The sequence below is a fragment of the Herpailurus yagouaroundi genome, unplaced genomic scaffold (assembly GCF_014898765.1).
Source record: "Herpailurus yagouaroundi ecotype Mexico unplaced genomic scaffold, PumYag 253, whole genome shotgun sequence".
NCBI lineage: Eukaryota > Metazoa > Chordata > Mammalia > Carnivora > Felidae > Herpailurus > Herpailurus yagouaroundi.
Genome location: NW_024412470.1, coordinates 7,192,629 through 7,209,120, shown reverse-complemented (window position 1 = coordinate 7,209,120; position 16,492 = coordinate 7,192,629). Strand labels below are relative to the sequence as shown.

At 45.7% G+C, this 16,492-nt stretch overlaps 1 long non-coding RNA gene across 1 annotated transcript in view; it reads right to left on the bottom strand.

The window, feature by feature from the left end:
- Nucleotides 1-1,800: 1,800 nt before the first annotated feature.
- Nucleotides 1,801-16,492, bottom strand: part of LOC121020893 (uncharacterized) — a 51,360-nt gene continuing 36,668 nt past the window's right edge. The window contains exon 7 of the long non-coding RNA XR_005786340.1: nucleotides 1,801-2,139. This is a non-coding gene — a long non-coding RNA (uncharacterized LOC121020893). The remainder of the gene's footprint in view (nucleotides 2,140-16,492) is intronic.

Genomic DNA, 16,492 nt, shown 5'->3' with positions numbered 1-16,492 from the left:
AAAGGAAAGGAAAGGAAAGGAAAGGAAAGGAAAGGAAAGGAAAGGAAGAAAAAAGTCGTTGAAGCTATTCCTCTACTGGGAAGGCAGTCCAAAGTCAGTAATGGTGAGTCAGTAACATCACATTGGATTCAAAGTGGACACGTTGAGTCTATAAATCAACAAATTATTACTGAGCACGCAATTGGCATAGAATTTTTTGTCTATCTGTGTGCCTATCTGTCTGTCTAGGATAAGAAAAGGGGTTGTAGAGACAGCAGAGGGTCTGGTTTGAGCCCTAGCTTTGCCCCTGAGTGTCTGTATGACCTTGAACAGTCAGATTCCCTGAACGTCAGCTTCCAGTTTCCTCAGCCTTTAAAATGAGCACAAAATTCTTAGTCAACAGGGATACTGTGAAGATGGAAAGTAGGGATGTATTTGAAAGCCTTTTGTAAAACGTGAAGTGTGATAACGTGTATAATTATTATGAGTGCATGATGAAAAGAAAAGGCAATGAAGGCAATGAAAGGGAAGGAGGCTGTGAGAGTCCCAGTCACCCTCTAAGCAGTCAGGTGCAATCCAGGAGTGGGGCATGAGGCCCGAGCTCTCCGAGCCTGTCTGTCCTGACCCCCTGACAGTCCCGAAACCTCCAGAGACTCGGGTTCATCGTCTCGTCAAATGGGCTCCGAGGCGCCTGACTTCCTGGGAGGAGCGGGCTTACTAATAAAGAGATTGTCTTAATAATGTGAAGTACCGGGTGCCATGGTAACGGGCATTACATGATCTGGAGAACAGGAGCAGCTTTTGATAAGAATAGGGAGTCTGCAGCTGGGAGAAGGGGGGTAGGGATGCACATGGGATGGGGGTGGAGGAAAGGCAAACATGGGCAGACACAGAGTAGGCACCAAAGGGAATGGACAAGCAGGATCCGTGGTACCCGCCAGTCGGGGCAGCCTCTCCTGTCTGAGCCCTGCTAGCTGGGGTGTGTCTGGAGCCTCTCCAGATTCTTCTGTTGCTAGTGAAGATTAGGATCCCCCTGTGTCCTTGACCTGGAAGCCCCCAGTGCTGTTTCAGGATATGAGCGGGTACAAATACTTGGGTAAAACCAGGTTGTGAATTTACAAAAGAAAAAAACAAAAACAAAAACCAGAAACATGGGTTTTATTTGTACTCACCGAAGAATGACTTTAAGAAGTTCTCTTGTAACTCAGTTTGGCGTGGCCTCTTGGTTGATGGTGTTCTGGGTGAGTCCTACCAAAGTGGAGAGTCAGAGTTCATACACTAAGAATAGAAGGTCAAGGCCGATGCTGATTTCCATACCATCAAGCTTCATTACTCTATTAGAATACTGTCTGTCCATCCAGGGACATGCCGTAGAGCACAGGAGGCTGCCAGGCAGAGGGAAAGCACATGAGATGGGGCAAGGGAGGATGATCCACACCTAATGAGTCCTTGGACGTTCCAGACGCTAGACTGGGTGCTTTATCCACATCAACTTCTGCCGGGGAGTCTACCGTCTCGGGTTCAGGGCCCAGCTTCTCACCGGCCAGCTGTGAGATCTTTGGGCTGTTTTTTTTTTTTTTAAAGACAAAAACCTCTGGGGCGCCTGGGTGGCTCAGTCGGTCAAGCGTCCGACTTCGGCTCAGGTCATGATCTCACAGTTTGTGAGTTCGAGCCCCGCGTCGGACTCTGTGCTGACAGCTTAGAGCCTGGAGCCTGCTTCAGATTCTGTGTCTCCCTCTCTCTCTGCCCCTCCTTGCTCACACTCCGTCTCTCTCTCTCTCTCCCTCTCTCAAAAATAAATTATAAACATTTAAACATTTTTTTTTAAATAAAGAAAAGAAAACATCTGTTCTTATCTTAAGAGGGCCATTCGACTCTACAGACAGTACCTGGGGTTTACCAGCAGGCCTACTGGAACTTCAGCAGCTTGACCCCAAAAGGCCAGGCTGACAATGGCAATTTACACAAGTCGTGACTGTCCACAGCCTGTGGTTGTCTGGACCTGTGGGCAGCATCAGCAACAGCCCTGCAGGCCAGGCTTTGAGCCAGCTCTACCTGCCGTGGAACAGTAGAGCCATTCTCTTCCCAAGCCTTCGTATATTTCCGCAGGTTCAATGAACACGGTTTGATCATCTCCCATATCCTAGCCACCGTGCTGGCCTAGGGGACAGAAAGAAGTGTCAGAAATGCTTCCCCCCCTTCTCAAGCTCACAATCTGATGAATAACTGTGATGTGGGAACCTATATTATGCTACACTTCCCTTTAGCTGCGGCTCTCTCTTCCCCTTCCCAGCCAATACCTCCAGAAGCTGCTGAGCACCCTCCCCCACCCTGCCCCACCCTTAGTCATTTGCTCACCTTCCACGTGCTTCTGAGTCCGCAAATCTGGCCTCCACGGCCCCCACTCTAATATGACCAGTCTCTCCAAGGTCATCAGAAACCCCTTTGTTTCAGATTTGAATTCATGTTTTAGCTGTTTATCTAACAATGGAACAGCGTTCAACACTACTGACTTCTCTTCCCTTCTTGAAGCGTGATCCTTTGGCCTCCTTGGCACAATCCTCACAGATCCAAGTATTCACAGCCCCTCTAGACATCTAGATGTGGATGTCTCACAAGCATCTCACACCTGACATAGCCTAACTAAACTCAGGATGTTGCCTCCAAATCTGCTTTTCTTCCAGAGTCTTCCACTCCTAGATGGCAGCTCCAGCCAATATGAAACCACTTTCCCCCTTGTTTCTTTTACTTCATCCGCCACCCAATGCTGTCAGTTCTTCTCATCTTCAATGCACCCAGCTTGGTCTCCATCTTGTTCTGCCTGGATTGCTGCAAACACCTCCTTTTCCCCTTGCTTCCACTGTTACCCTCTCCATCCCCTTAGTTACACAATAGCCAGATTTTTTTTATTTTTTATTTTTTATTTTTTATTTTTATTTTTATTTTTTTTTTAGAGCAATAAAATTTTATGGGCTTTATTTACTAATATAATATATTCTTTGGGAAACATTTCAATGTTTCTTCACAAATTGCAGTTACTCACTGATCCCATCCATGAATAATAATAAAAAAAGAAACTTTTTAACATGCCTAATTGTAATATAAACTTTCAAACAATTTATTTTAGAACCATGTAGAAAGACTGAGAAAAATAATTTTATTTAAAATTGTAAAGGTATATTTTAAAAACAACTATTCCCAATATTGATATATTTTGCAACTCTAATGCTTTGGTTTTTATGACTTGCCACCACTTTTGAAAAAGTGAAAGTCATTGTTTTAGTTTCCCAAGGTGCTATACCAAATTACCACAAGCGAGGTAGTGTAAAACGACAAAAATTTATTCTCTCATGTTTCTGGAGACCAAATGTTCAAAATCAAGGTGCTGGCAGAGTCACTCTCCCTCTGAAAGTTAAGGGGAGAATCTTGTCTTGCCTCTTTCAGCTTCTGGTCACTCTTGGTGTTCTTTGGCTTGTAGGGACATAACTGTAATCCCAGCCCCCATCTCCACATGAACTTCTCTTGCTCTGTGTCTCTCTGTGTCCTCTCTTCTTCTTCAAGGACACCTGTCATTGAATTTAGAACCCACTCTCAATCTGATATGATTTATCTTAAGATCTTTCACTAATTACATCGGCAAAAACTCAATTTTTAAGTAAGGTCACATTCTGAGGTTGAATAGAAAAACTATTCAACTCACTACAGGCAGTTTGGATCTGAGAAGTAACATACTACACACACTTCATGGATTTCAAGATGCTATAGACTCTACAGAGTATAATGATCTAATTAATGTGCCACCAAGAAAATACACATTATCATTTTAATTGTAAGATGCCATCAATTGTAGGATTCAAACTGCTTTAAAAATGTCTCTGAAAAACATGACTCGTGGAATCAAGTAAACAAATGATATCATGAATTTCTTTTTTTTTTTTATATATATGAAATTTATTGTCAAATTGGTTTCCATACAACACCCAGTGCTCATCCCAAAAGGTGCCCTCCTCAATACCCATCACCCACCCTCTCCTCCCTCCCACCCCCCATCAACCCTTAGTTTGTTCTCAGTTCTCAACAGTCTCTTATGCTTTGGCTCTCTCCCACTCTAACCTCTTTTTTTTTTTTTTCCTTCCCCTCCCCCATGGGTTCCTGTTAAGTTTCTCAGGATCCACATAAGAGTGAAACCATATGGTATCTGTCTTTCTCTGTATGGCTTATTTCACTTAGCATCACACTCTCCAGTTCCATCCACGTTGCTACAAAAGGCCATATTTCATTTTTTCTCATTGCCACGTAGTATTCCATAGTGTATATAAACCACAATTTCTTTATCCATTCATCCATTGATGGACATTTAGGCTCTTTCCATAATTTGGCTATTGTTGAGAGTGCTGCTATGAACATTGGGGTACAAGTGCCCCTATGCATCAGTACTCCTGTGTCCCTTGGATAAATTCCTAGCAGTGCTATTGCTGGGTCATAGGGTAGGTCTATTTTTAATTTTCTGAGGAACCTCCACACTGCTTTCCAGAGCGGCTGCACCAATTTGCATTCCCACCAACAGTGCAAGAGGGTTCCCGTTTCTCCACATCCTCTCCAGCATCTATAGTCTCCTGATTTGTTCATTTTGGCCACTCTGACTGGCGTGAGGTGATATCTGAGTGTGGTTTTGATTTCTATTTCCCTGATAAGGAGCGACGCTGAACATCTTTTCATGTGCCTGTTGGCCATCCGGATGTCTTCTTTAGAGAAGTGTCTATTCATGTTTTCTGCCCATTTCTTCACTGGGTTATTTGCTTTTCGGGTGTGGAGTTTGGTGAGCTCTTTATAGATTTTGGAGACTAGCCCTTTGTCCGATATGTCATTTGCAAATATCTTTTCCCATTCCGTTGGTTGCCTTTTAGTTTTGTTGGTTGTTTCCTTTGCTGTGCAGAAGCTTTTTATCTTCATAAGGTCCCAGTAATTCACTTTTGCTTTTAATTCCCTTGCCTTTGGGGATGTGTCGAGTAAGAGATTGCTACGGCTGAGGTCAGAGAGGTCTTTTCCTGCTTTCTCCTCTAGGGTTTTGATGGTTTCCTGTCTCACATTCAGGTCCTTTATCCATTTTGAGTTTATTTTTGTGAATGGTGTGAGAAAGTGATCTAGTTTCAACCTTCTGCATGTTGCTGTCCAGTTCTCCCAGCACCATTTGTTAAAGAGACTGTCTTTTTTCCATTGGATGTTCTTTCCTGCTTTGTCAAAGATGAGTTGGCCATACGTTTGTGGGTCTAGTTCTGGCGTTTCTATTCTATTCCATTGGTCTATGTGTCTGTTTTTGTGCCAAAGCCAGATTTTTTTTAATGCAGAATTGATCATAGGACTCCTATGCTTAAGTCCTTTCATGAGTAGGGCACCTGGGTGGCTCAGTAGGTTAAGTATCCAACTCTTGATTTCCACTCAGGTCATGATCTCCTGGTTGTGAGATCAAGCCCCATGTCAGCTTCTGTGCTGGTCTGGTCATGGAGCCCACTTAAGGTTTTCTCTCCCTCTCCCTTTGACCACTGCTCATGTGCGTTCTCTCTCTCTCTGTCTCTCTCTCTCAAAAAAAAAAAAAAAAAAAAGCCTTTAATGTTTTATAATTGAACTGAAAAGTAACCTCCTTTACCGTAACTTGATCTTTAAGGTCCCCATGACCTGCCCCTGGCTACTTCTTTACCTAAACTCCTGTACTCTTGCCCTCGATCACTGTGTCATAGATGCACAGCTCTCCTTTCAGTGCCTACGTCATGCCACACCCTTTCCTGCCCCGGGGCCTTTAGACATGCTATCCCTGCTACTTGGAATGCTCTGGTATTCTACCAACTCTACCAGGCAACTCCAACCAATATTTCAGGACCCAGTATAAATGTCACCTCCTCAGAAAAGCCCTTCCTAAAACTCCAATTTAAATTAGATCTTCCCGCTATATTCTCTTATAAAGCCCTGGTATTTCTCACCAAATCTCACCAAAATTTTCTATTTATCCCATTATGTATGTGATGTTTGCATCTCTAAGACTTTAACTAGCATGAGTGCAGGCATTTTGTGTATCACCTTTACTTTGTCTTTCATTTAAGAAAGAGACCTGGTAAATAAATAGGTCTCTGCATCCATAAAGGAAATTCATGCTGACCTCAGAAGTTAGTAAACTTTCTCTTTCATTCAAAAAAATATGCGTGGGACTTCCAAGGACACCAAGCATTTGAGAAAATTCAACATCACTAAAGAATCTAGATGAACAAATAAAACACTCACTCCAGAGAAAACAAAACAGAAAAGACTTTTTAAATGATTCTAGGGGTATCTGGTGGCTCAGTCAGTTAAGCATCTGACTCTTGGTTTTGGTTCAGGTCATGATCTCACAGTTCATGGGTTCGAACCCAATGTGGAACCCAAGCAGAGCCTGCTTGGGATTCTCTCTCCCTCTCTCTCTGCCCCTCCCCTGCTTGTGCACTCTCTCTCACACACACAAAATAAATAAACTTAAAAAATAAATTAAAACAATGATTCTGATTCCTCTGCTCATAAAGATTCAGGGAGATAGTACATCCATAAAACAAAAAGAGTTACTGTAAAAAGAAAACATTCAGAGAGCAGGAAAGAGATACTGGAAATTACAAACATAGTGGCTGAATGGAAAAGGTCAATGGAGCAAGTGAAGAGCAAATTCAAAAAGACTTTCAGACCATGGATCATTAAGACAAAGACATAGAAAATTTCAGACAAAAAGTGAAGAGACTTAGAGGGTCAACCCAATAAGTGGACCATCAATTTAATGCATTCCAGAAAATGTGAACAGAGAAGATGGAAGGGAGAAAATGATAAAAGAAAGAAAGAAGGACAAGTGCCTGGAGCTTACAAAAAATACACACTAGGTCCACCACCCAAGTATATCCAAGTAAAAGTTTAGAAATGCCAACTGTAAATACTTGAAGATTTAGGAAAAAATAAAAGTGGTTATCTGTAAAGCAACATGTATCAGATTGCCATCACTAAAACTGTATGCTAAGTGTCAGAAATTTGACATCCACTGCACCTTTTTTAGTGTTTATTTATTTGAGAGAGAGTTAGATAGTGGGGGAGGGGCAGAGAGAGGGAGAGAGAGAATCCCAAGCAGGCTCCACAATGTCATGGCAGAGCCCAATGTGGGGCTTGAACTCACCAACTGCGAGATCGTGACCTGAGCCAAAACCAAGAGTCAGATACTTAAGCCACCCAGTGCCTCTGCACCTTTTCATAGTGATCATTTGAAAGCATACTCCAGCCAAGTGAAACAGATATCTGAGCGACAGGAGAGCACGGGATCCAGAAAGAGTAAAAGTAACCCAGCAATGAAGTGAATTGAACCCCGTCAGTGACAGTTCCCCAGGGGACCTAGAAAATAACCAAGCATATTAGGAAAGGACACAGAGCACTCTGAGAAGGATATCTTTAAGAGTCAAGGGCCCTCCCTCAAAATTCACACCTCCAAAGGTAGTTGCTATCGATACTTAGTAGAGTAAGTGCTCACAGAATCACTGGCATTTATTTAATGCAGAAAGGGAGCTGAGAAATTCTTTCACAGAAACAATACTGGATTTTGGAGTCAGGCCACCTGGGTTCAAGCCTTGCCTCTGCTACTCACCACCTTGAGAAATTGCTTAGTCTTGCTGAATCTCAGCCCCTTGTGTCTAAAATTGTGATGATGATTGGCCTTCGCTTATGGTTATTTTGGAGCTGGATCACGGTGATGTACATACGGTGCTTAGAATGCTATGCTCAGCACTTAGTACATGCTCAATAAAATGGTAGCCACCATTGTTCTATGGAGACCAATCCTGAGGTGCAGAGAAACTAAGTGGTGTGTGGAAACAAGAACATGAACTCAGATCCAGTTCCTTCTCCAGGAGGCCACATTGCATTTCATGGTTCTTTTATGACTCAGGAAACCTAGAACAATGTTGGCTGACTTCCTGGATGTCCTCACCTAGGCTGGGGATGTTCATAACTTTCATGTTCAGTTATGTCTCAGCTCAGGTCCAGTGCTGAAGAAGAATTAAAATTAAATTAAAAATTGTTTAAATCAAGGCAATTTCCCGTAACAAGTAATTAGGATGAGAAGCTGGATGATCTAAAAAGAATAGCACTGTCTGTGAATGAAAAGGAAAGGTAGTTAGAAATACCAGGAAAAATACAATTAGCAAAAGAGTTGTATTAAAAAGTCACAGTCAAAATACACACACACAAAAAAAAATGTATCATGATTCTGAACATGAGTAGAATGTATGAAAACAGAATCCATCTGACATTGATTCTGGAAGCATTCTCCTTTGAGTGGAAAGTCTTAACAATGTAGTATGAAAAAAGATAAACCGAGGCACATTCAATTTTTGAAGAGTTTATTTGAGCAAACATTGGTTGGAATCCACCAGAACCAAGCCAAAAGTGGTTAGGGGCACCTGGCGGACAGGAGTTTGGGGAGAGACTTTTATAGAACAGACATAAAAGCAAAGCGAGGAAATTATTTCATTGTCTAAATCTCAAGCTGTTGCCTTATTTAGGAAAGCCTAGTTGGCTGTTGTGATTGGTTACTATTAAATTTTGCTTTCTTGAATACAAGTACATTTATAGGAATTGACTCTGGCTTAGGTAAGCTACCAGAACATTAGAGTCACCTCAGCCTAATGGCCTCCGTGTTTAATTACTTCAACAGTAGAATTACACCTTTTCTATGGGTCTAATCACACTGCTTGGTTCTGAGGAAAATAAATAAATAATCACAACATAAATACCCATTGATTTTTAATCTGTAAAAATCAGCATATAAGCCAAACACAGAGGATCTAATGGTAGTTACAGAACAGAGTGTAAATATTTTTTTCAATTTATTTTAGAGAGAGAGCACCCAAGTGGGGGAGGGGGCAGAGGGAGAAAGAGGGAGAATGGTAAGCAGGCTTCATACTTAGCGTGGAGCCCAACTTGGGGCTCAATCCCATGACCCTGGGATCATGACCTGAGCCAAAATCGGGAGTCAAACTCAACTGGCTCAACCAGCTGAGCCACCCAGGCACCCCCAGAGTGTGAATATTTTACACAAGCAATGGAAAAGTAGGAGAGCAGCTGGTAGAAATCAGAACACAGAGGGAGGTAAAGTCCTTATTTTGCAGTGCAAAAATCAGAAAAGTACTGTCTAGAGTTGAGATATCGAGAAACACAATCTTTTAAAAATATAAATTGAAATATATTATTTAAAATTACACAGGTGAAGAAGAAAAACAAGCAAAATTAGAAGGAGGATTACAGCAAATGAGTTATATCTTTCTTCTTTCATGGTAAGAAATCAATCAACACTGTTTAAAAATGAAAACCCAAGAGAAAGGCATAAAAGCATTTAGATGGTTAAAGGTTGGAAATAGGCACCAGAAGAACTAGAAACTGAAATAATTAAACAGAGGCACAGGTGAGGGAAGGGGAAGGAACATTTCTACTTTGCATTTTCTATTGTCCTTGATTGCCTGAGTATTTCTTATTCTGTGCATCCATTACTTTAATTAATTAGGGAGTGAAGAACATGGAAAGCTAAATAAATAGAACCTCTGGGAGAAAGGAGTCAACCACAGAGCTCTGAGGGGTTGAACTGCGTAGTCTTACGTAGTCTTACGAAGAATGAGTGACCTCAGGACTGGTTCCAGAGTTCAGCCAACGTGAGCACCGCTCAGGTGTGCCCTTCTTACGTCTGAAATACAAATGGCCTGCAAATCTGAGCTGATGGCTGGCATTACAGGAGATCAAGGCCTAAAGAGTTTTGTTGGCCACAGCTAAAGAGGGACCCATCGCTTCAAGAGGCCATAAGCCAGAGATTCTAACGCAGTGGTGGGCTGGGTGTAGGTCATGACTTGGTGGTCAACACCGTAGGCTCTGGGACAAACAGCTTTATCTGGACTGTCACTTACTAGCTGTGTGACTTCAGACAAATGATGGAAAATCATTATACCCATTCCCTCGGGTTTTGTGGGGCTTAAGTGGGCTCATTTGTGTGGAGATGAGTGTTAGCTGTCGTTATTATAAACTCCGGCCTCAAGGAGAACGTAATGTCAGTAACGAATGTTTTGGAGATTCCACTAGGTGATGATCCTCTCTAGCTCTTCCCTTCCCTAGTAGAGACACCTTGATTTTAGCCTGGGGAAAGAGAATGCCGGTTTGGGGAACAAGAAATATCAATACTAATACTACTAATAAAAGTTAACATTTATCGAGCTGTGTGTTTGCCAGATGCCAGGAACTGTGCCTAGTACTTTACACACGTCATCTCAGCCCACCTTCACCGTCAGGTGAGACCGACTTTATTATCTCCGGTTTTTTAATAGCGGTAAAGCCCACATAACAAAACTTACCACGTTAATTATTTTTAAGTACGCAGTCCAGTAGTGTTGAGTACTGTGGAAAACAAGATGGCGGGTCCAAAATGGAGTTGCCTGTGCTAAACCCCACCTCGTCAAACACTGTCAATTCAATTACAGTTTCCACTCTATCAGAGATGGAACTGTAAACGAGCCAATCAGGAACCTCCTAGGCAGCATTCGGTAGGAGATCTGCCTTATAAAATCCCCACCATCCCCTAAATGGAAAGTAACCATCTACTAACCTGGTATAAGTTGCTTGTTCCTGCTCCTTTCTGCCTATAAAAGTCTTTCATTTGTACAGCTCCTTGTAGCCCTTTTCTTTCTTTTTTTTTCTTTTTTTTTTAAGTTTATTCATTTATTTTGAGAGAGAGAGGGAGAGAAAGAATCCTGAGCAGGTTCATCACTGGCAGCTAGAAGGGCAGGGCACCATCTCACAAACCGTGAGGTTACGGCCTGAGCAGAAATCAAGAGTCAGGCTCTCAGCAGACTGAGCCACCCAGACGCCCAGGAGCCCCTTTCTATCTGCTGGATTGGGTGCCACCTAATTCACGAATCACTGAAACAATAAGACCTTTAAAATTGTCTCAGTTATATGTCCACATTGTACATTCACACTGTTGTGCAACCACTCTCCAGAACTGTCTTCACCTTGCAAAACTGAAACCCATTAAACAGCACTCCTTTATGATCTCCATTTTGCGGAAAAGGAAACTCAACGTTAAACCATGTGTAAATGCTGTTATTCAATCATTTCTAACTTATGAACAAATGGCAGTTTGGAATAATTCCATTTAATAACCCAAGCCAGTTACTAGAAGGGCCAGGTTTCAAGCCTGACTGCAAAGCCCCGACGTAGACCCGGCTGGTGAGACCACCCCTGCGGGAACACCTGACCACGGACGGCACCCAGGATGAGGGACTAAGCCACGCGGGCAAAGAGAACCTACAGGAAGAAGCACATAGAAAGTGACTTGGACTTTTTCACGTCATTAGAAAGAGGCATTAAAATTGTTCTAAATTATTCTAGGGCAGAGCTGTAGTGTGGATCCAGGTGTGGAGTACCTGACACTGATTCGATTGCCCAGGGGAGGGAGCTTTTTTTTTTTTTTTTAATAATAAGTGGGGCACCTAAGTGGCTCAGTCAGTTATGTGTCCAACTCTTGATCTTGGCTCAGGTCATGAACTCATGGTTTGTGAGTTCAAGCCCCACGTCGGGCTCTGGGCTGACAGCATGGAGCCTACTTGGGATTCTCTCTCTCCCTCCCTCCCTCTCTGTCTCTCTCTCTCTCTCTCTCTCTCTCTCTCTGCCCTTCCCCCACTCGCTCTCATTCAAAAAAATAATAAAAAAACATTTTTAAAATTCTTTAAAAACATAATAAAATGCACAAATAGAGTATTTTCTATTCCCTCTCTTCTTTGGACTCTTCGTGTGACTTTACAGATCCTTAGTCGTCAAGGGCGCCCTTCTCAGAAACTGTGAGGCTGCTGTCAGCCTTACAGGTGGATCTTCATGAGCATGAAATGCATCAGGAGGCAGGAGAGTTGGGGAATGAGCTGCACCCCAGAGCAGGGTTGCAGAGGTCATTCGTGCATTGCCCTGAGGCAGAGACAGGGGTGAAGTCACTGCACCCCATGGCCACTGTCCTCCCATGGCTCAGACAGTGGCCTCGGCGGGCACTCTATAGTTTTAATGTTCATGCACACCTCCCCTTGAAGGGTCCACACCCTCTGGAAAGTCCCTTTACCCACTGGCGTGTTCAATCAGTGGTTTTCCCCTCGACCCCTCCTTATCTCTGTCATCACCTCTCAGCATATCTCTGCTCCCTGAACACTTCAGCACAGACTCAGGCTTCCTCTTCTTATTACTTTCAGAAAATTCTGTAGGTGGAAAGAAATTTAATCGGTAATAATAAGGCTTTCTATTCTTAGAGCTCCTGCCTTCTGAGCAACCCAGAGAATGCCACAGTTATAACAGAATCAGTTAAAGGGTTGAAAGGGTCTTCCAAAGGTCTTCTAGGGAAGTCCCCTGCCGAGAGGCAAGAGTTCCCTGAAAGCCACCTTGGGACAGGTGCTAGCCTCCTTTAGTCTGACCCTGGGCTCAAACTCAGCTCCATGTCTGGGAGTCTCAATCTCCAGAACCTACCCTCACCCCCAGCCAGAACTCTTCTTTCTATCCCCTGCCCTGGTTCCTCTCTCACTGAAAGGGTTGCAAAAGACTCCAAATGTCCTCCCAGCCCTTAGTGTTTCATCCAGTCAATGCCTACACCATCAATACAGTGATCTTTCTAAACCACAGCTCTGATCATACTTGCATTGCTAGGCCAGACATGCAGTGTTATGGGAAGACAGTGGGGATGGGGATTAGGGACAGTGTCACAAGCTGGGACTCAGAAGATCATAGGAGGTCACCAAAAAGAGCGAGGAGAAGGAGACGTGTCAGCAGAAGGGCACGGCCACTGCAGAGTCTGGGAGTCAGAAGTGCATGGATGTCGGAGGCACAGCAAGTAAGGCAGAGTTGGGCGGGGGGAGTGGAGAGGGGCCACCAGATTGGGAGCCAGGACTTTTTCCCCAACAGCAGTGGGTTGCTGGGTGGCAGGAGTCATGGCGGAGGCCTTGGGCAGAGTTAAGTTGAAAGGGCTTGATCCCAAGGAGAGAGGAGGATACAAGTACCAGGGATGATGGCACTAGGGAGATCACAAGACGTGGTGCCATCTCACCCCATTACCAGGGCTCCAAATTCCTCAAACCATCCACCCCAGCCCCCACCGCCCACACATGGATCTGCACAAGTCTTCCCTTCTGGAGTGCAAATAATCCTAGTTACCTGTTGTCATTTCTAAGCCCCGGGATAGCCCGGGGGGGGGCAGGGGGGGGTCTTGGATTTGGAGTCAAAGCCTGGTTTCAAATCTACCACCCAAGAGGTTGCCCTCACCACCGAGATTCACCTTCTTCAGCGCAAAATTACAACACAAACAGCTCCTTCCCGGAATGGATGGGAAATAATGTATGTGGCTTAGGACACATGGACAGGGCTCAGTCAGTGCAATTTTACCATAAATCGTGTTGCTTTCTCTGGGATTCTGTCCATATTCCCCCGAGAGCGTCCAGGAGTTCTGTGTCCCCAAACTTTAGGCAGGTGTGTGCAAGCCCCAGCTAACAGCACCCCCAGGTTACCAAGGGGTTTTCCTGGGTTCTCTGGCCTGACTTGGATGAGGCGGGCACTCTCAGAGTGGGTTAATGGGGACTGTGTGTGTGTGTGTACAGGTATACCTGCGTGTCCCATTTCCGCAGGGGGTAAAGCTGGGGAGAGAGAGGCATCAAAAGGGCAAATGAATGTCAGATGTGGAGCCAAGCCCAGCAAGAATGGGGTTAAAGTAGATGAGCAGCAGGAGGTCTAAGGGGAGGGGCCAGGGTCCCCCTTGCTCAGTCCTGACAGCCAGCGGGTGCCATGGAGAGTGGGCACGGCAGATTGCCCACAGCTTCTCGCACGCTCCCACTCGGGCCAGGATCCAGGATGGAGTCCTTGCCCTGGTGCGTTACCTCTGAGCTGGAGAACTTCTGCAGGGCTCAGGGCTGGGGGCTAGGTGGAAGGGAGTGGGTAAGTCCACTAGCTTTCAGGGACCCACCAACACTTCCCAGAGCTTCTTCGCAGGACAGGCTCTGTGACCCCATGCTTTTCCGTGACATCACTGTCAGTGACCTTTGGGGGCCAGTAGGGTGGAGTCCGAGGGGACGGGTACAGGCCATGATTCTCTGGTGGTCACAAAGGTTGGGATTGTCAGCCGCCCAGAGCTGGAGGGCAGCCTCAATGGGCACAATGTTTCTTGCTGGACTGGGAATGGCTTCCCTGCCCCGGGATATTGCAGAAATAGTGGACCTGTTGTCTTCACTCCTTCTTTATATTAAAAAGCACATTGTTGAGCACAGAGGCTGTGTGTGTGTGTGTGTGTGTGTGTGTGTGTGTGTGTGTGTGTGCACGCACACACACACACAAGTGTAAAGAGTCACGGAAAATGGCATTTTGCTTTTAGAACAAATGATGATGATGTGAAGTGGAAAACTTGCAACCCAGCCAGCAGAGAGAACTGTGTTTGTGCTTTTCAGAAGCCTTGGGAAGAAGAGGAGGAAAGAGGAGGGGGAGGCGGGGGTAAGACTTCCGCTGATGTTTCAAGAACACCAAACAGCGCTGGGAGAGATCAATATGCCCAATGAGTCCAAAGCTGATTAGAGCAAACACAGCCAACTGCCCTGTGTTCACTTAAAGTAATAGCCTTAAACACTCGACGGAAATAACTCAATTACCTTATTGATTTGGGATTTCAGCCACCTCCCCCTCCCCCAACATACAACACACATGAACCCTACTACAGACCCATACATAGCATTTTTTGTTGGCTTTGCCTCTTTTTAAAGAAAACTAATGTCATTGGCATGACCTGCACCACCAGCTTGGGAAATAAAGCCACCCCTGGTTTATGTGTGCGTGACTCACCCAGGTGCCCCCCTGCCCAGATTGAAGGATCGCATAACATCTCTCCCGGGACCTCCTCCCCACAAAACTGAAGAGCCCCAGGTGCTCGCTCAGCCCAAACTGGTTAGTGTAAAGAAATAATTGAGAAACCCGATCAGCTCACCAGCAGCCCCCTCCCCCATTTCCCACTGCTATTGCTTCCACCCAGGCCACAAGGTGCGGCTGCTGAAGTCACGCACCCCCCGCGCTCCCATGTCACCACTGCTGTGCGGCGCCTGGCTGACCCAGACCCCACACAGCCAGCAGAGTCTCCTGAGGGCGGACAAACCCGTACGCACCCACTCATCCCCAAGCCGTGTCCTCCAAAGCAGGACGGGGCAAGAAGCTTCAGGAAAGCCAGGAGCATCGCTACTCGAAGACTTTCCCCTGGAGACCCCTGATGCTGTGTCCTGAGAACAGACCCGGCCAGGGCCATCAAAGCCATCACAGGCAACTTAAACCGTTGACTCGCAACAGCTCAGCTGGAAAGAACCTCAGACATCATCCAACCAGCCCTCTGTCCTGGAGAACGAGGCCTGGCAAGATGAGGTGGCTTTCTAGCGTCCCATCTCCAGCCCGGGGAATGTGCTTTTGTGGGGGGTGGAGGGGAAGTGAGGTTTGATTGCCGGAAGGCCTCGGAAGGCATATAATTGCACCCTTAGCTACCTGAGTGAGGACAGGACAAAGTCACGCCTGTGCCAATGCCTGGCCAGCTCAGCCACGGAGCTCGGCCACGGAGAAGTCCCTGGTGGGCCTCTTCCCACCTCCTGGGAAGCCCCTTCGTCCCAGGCAAGCCCTAGACTCTGTCTGCTTGTCAGCCTTCCCTCGCCGTGTTCCTGGATTTTCAAGCTCCTCCTGTCAGCTGGCTCCTTCCCACTCATTCAAACCTTTCTAAGATTAAAAAAAAAAAAAAAAAGTCCCTTTTCCAACATTTTTCTCTCCGCCCTCCTCACATCTCTGCCAGTCCCTTGTCTCCCGCTCTGTCCTTCATTTCTCTTCCCTCGGAAAAAGTTTACATGGACACCTCCCGTCCCCACGCACACACTCACGTCCATCTTCCTGGCATGTGTGTCGTGGGAGAAAGGTGACAGATTCCAGAGCGTCCTCAGAGGCCCCGTGGCCGCGTGTGGAAACGTCTGGTGCTCGCTAAGCACTGGGAAGGTGGGGGTGGGCACAGGAAGGAGGGCAAAACCAGGCTGCTGTCCCCAGAAATGCCCATGGCCCTGCGGCTCTGCGGGGGGCCGGGTGGGAGGGGTCTCCTGGAGGATACCCCACAGCCACTTCGTTAGGTACAAGGGGGGGCATCTGTTCCACTGCTTCAGGCTGAAAGGTCACCAGCACCTGCCCCTCCCTGACCCCCACTGGTCAAGCTTCCCGTGGCGGGTAGGAGTTTCTTTTTGACAAGGGCCGCTGGGACCTTTACGCCCTTGCAGGAACTTACTTGGAAGCCCAAAGGGAAACTTTCTCTCCCTGACACTGATGTGTTATTTACTGGGGAAGGAAAAGAAAGGGAACCAGAGTGTACCGAACGCCTACTAAGTGCCAGCCGTTGTTCCAGGAGTTCGAGACACAACAGTGAGTAAGACCCATGTGTTCCCTG